Here is a 3,459-nt window from a genome sequence, read left to right as displayed (position 1 = left end):
AGCATCTATGTTCATCAGGGATATTGGCCCGTAATTCTCTTTGTAGTGTCTTTATCGGGTTTTGGAATTAGGATAATGCTGGCCTCCTGAAAAAAGCTTGGAAGTGTTCCTTTCTCTTGAATTTTTTGGAATAGCTTGAGGAGTATAGGTGTTAGTTCTTCTTTGAATATTTGGTAAAACTCCTCTGTGAAGCCATCTAGACCAGGGCTTTTGTTTGCTGGGAGTTTTTTTTATTGCTGCTTCTGTTTCATCGGTTGTTATTGGCCTATTCAGGTTTTCTGATTCTTCCTAATTCAGTCTTGGGGGATTGTATTTTTCTAGGAATTTGTTTATTTCATCCACATTGTCCAGCTTGTTGGCATATAGTTGTTCATAGTATTTTCTTACAGTCCTTTGTATTCCTTGGTGTCAGTGGTTACTCCTCCACTTTGGTTTCTGATTTTATTCATGGAAATTACTGTCTTAATGCATCCTTCTCCCTTCCCCTGCAGCTAGCTGCCTCACTTCTGCCATTTTTCCAACTCATAGCTCAGACATGAGGAATCTGACAGGCACGGGTCATCTTTGATGCCAGAGGAAAACACACAAGTCCAGGTTCTGGTGCCATCTCCCATACAATGGTCACCTGGTCTAAAACATGGCCACCTACTGGCTGTCCCCTCTGGACTATGAGCATGGCAGGTACCACTACTGATGAGTCTTTTACATCTACACAGAAATATGTCATCCAGTAACATATGGAAATATATGACTTCAAGAGGCAGAAACTCAACTCAAATTGACTGAAGCACCAAAATTACTTTCCTTTGGCTCTTGTAACTCAAGAGTTTGAGGCAGTCAGGCTTGGCTGGATCCATGTGCTTAGGTGGTCCCATCAGAACATGGTGCCTCTTCATCTCCTTTACACGGATTTTCCAGGCATAGTTGGCTCTCAGTAGTTCCTGGATATCCTCACAGCTCTAAGTCCATGGGAAAGAGTTTAAGGAATTGAGAACAATGCCAAGTTATTGCATGAGCTAGTATTATTATAATCACTCTCAACTGCCCCCCCCCAAATTCTAGGTTTAAGTCATAGCAAACTAATGTGAGTCACTGCCCAGCTCTTATCCCATCACTGTGGCCTAAGGAATGTGATGCTCTGACTGGCCAGCTCTGGATCAAGCCTACCTCTGGAATTAAGGATAAGTCAGCCCACCTATGACGTCATCTGAGAATAGAGGAAGAGCCCAGCCAAAGTGGCTCAGTGGTTGAGCGTCGACCTATGAACCAGGAGGTCATGGTTCGATTCCAGGTCAGGGTACATACCCAGGTTGTGGCTCGATCCCCAGTGTGGGGCATGCAGGAGGCAGCCAATCAATGATTCTCTCTCACTGATGTTTCTATCTCTCTCTCCTCTCCTTTCCTCTCTGATTTCAATAAAAATATTTAAAAAATAAATAAACACTTGGACTTCCTGGACCCTCCTTGGCAACACTTTGCCAGTGAAAATATGACTTCCCTTGACCATGGAAAAGAGAAACCTGTCGACTGCTGTTCCCAGAGTTCCCAGCTCCCAGGGGCCCAGGAAGAACTAGATGGGAAACGGGAAGCAGCACACCAGGAAGCCATTCTGCTCCGTGGTGTTGGCTCCAGGCCAGCCTTGTCTCAGAGACCCTTGTCTCAGGGGACAGTGGACAGAGGGGAGACCGACCACAGTGACTGTAGCTCTTGGCCCAGTTCATGGTCATCTCCACAGCAAATGGCCTCCTGGGCCCTTGCATGGGTCCCTCGCTGGTCAGTGGGGAGGAAAGAAGAGGGACCAGCTGACAGGTCCCGTTCCACCACTTACTGGGTGGGCCATGGAACCTCTCTGGTTCAGTTTCCTCATCTGGGAGGTGGTCCTACCCTGCAGGGCCGACAGGAAGTGGGGACCGATGGGGTCTGGTACATGGAGCCTGCATCACGATGCCCAGAACATAAGAAGCAGCAAGAAAGCTGAATTCCTTCCTGCCACCTGCTCTCATCTCCCAATGGAGGAAAAAAGACTCGAAGCTCAGCAGGCTGGCTGGCGGAAGGTGTTTGCAGACAGAGCAAGGCCCAGCAGCTGGTCTCCAGAGCCAGGCCGAGGAACTCCTATCAGACCTGAAAGCCTGGCCCAGGATGTGTGGGATGCATGGGTGGTGGTGGCAGAAGCCAGAGGGAAGCTCCTCTGAGGCACCAGCCCTTCATCCATCATCAACACAGCCTTGGCCCAGAGGCGGACACGGGAATGCTGAGCTGAATAAGACGGGCCCTGCCTCCACGGAGGTCCTGGTCTGAGAGAGAGAGAGAGAGGTGGTGATAGTCACGGGCACTAAGCACTGCACAGGGATGGAGGGGGGCCTGGGGAGGGGAGCCCAGAAGGCATAAGCTGGGGAAGGGGTAGAAGATGGATGTGAAGAGCAGAGAGGAGGCTCGGTGCTCCAGGGAGGGGATGACGGAGACCTGGGGAAGGTCATGCTGGTGATGGGGAGGAAGAGCTGCAGGACTTGGCCACTGCTTGGATGTGGGTGGTGAGGGGAAAGGCCAGGGAGGAGGATTCTGGGAGCCCTGGAAAGGCTCCCGGGTCACCCCTCTAGGTCTGGCGCATTCACTGGCCACAAGTCTCCATTTTCCGGGACACCCACCCCCACCCCACACCCAAAGGAGGTGAGCACAGTGCAGGCCCCACCATGGAGGCGCTGGCTGTGGATGGGGCCAGGGCCCCTCCAGGGAGTCAGCCCCGTAGGGCAGCTGGGGGTCACTATGCCAGGGGCCTGCGGACCCTGCAGGCTGCCTGGTCCCAGCCTTTTCACTGGGGCTGCAGACAGCAGGAGGCAGGGGCTGTGAGCCTCCCTCCAGGCCTGGGAGCACTGTGGTCCGAGCCCCAATGGCTCCAGACATCCATGTCCGAGTTCCTGGGACCGGAAACAGGTTACCTCAGGGGCAGACGGGACTCTGCGGACGTGGGAGGTGAGGATCCTGAGGAGGGAGGCTATCCTGGACCATCGGGGCGTGTCATCCCAAAGGCCCTTAGAAGGGGAGGCCGAGAAGGTTGTTGTGAAGAGGAAGGCGAGGCGGAGACTAGCCACCTGCTGCTGCGTGGAGCACCGGCAAGGGGCCACTGCCCCATTTGATAGAGAGTACAGTCTCAAATCAGTGCCCCCCTTTAATCCAGAGAGCCCTAGTGGGGGGGGGGGGGGGGGGAGGCGGGAAAGGCACGCAACCCTGCCCCCCTGTAGGGTCACACACGTGGTTCCACCGCATGGTCTGGGGTAATTTGTTGCAGCAGCAACAGGAACTAGCGCAGACCTCCAGCTCAGACCTGAGGGAAGGTGGGGAGGCTTCAGGGGGACCCAGGCCCCCAGCGCAGCCCAGCAGGGCGGAGGCCCCTACGACCCCACCCGAGGGCAGGTTTGCAGGAGGAGGACGCGGGAGGGGGGGCCCTGCCCACAGCAGGCT

The sequence above is a fragment of the Myotis brandtii genome, unplaced genomic scaffold (genome assembly GCF_000412655.1).
Source record: "Myotis brandtii unplaced genomic scaffold, ASM41265v1 scaffold33, whole genome shotgun sequence".
Classification (NCBI taxonomy): Eukaryota; Metazoa; Chordata; class Mammalia; order Chiroptera; family Vespertilionidae; genus Myotis; species Myotis brandtii.
The sequence above is the reverse complement of the archived record's forward strand: the minus strand, read 5'-3'. Positions refer to the sequence as shown.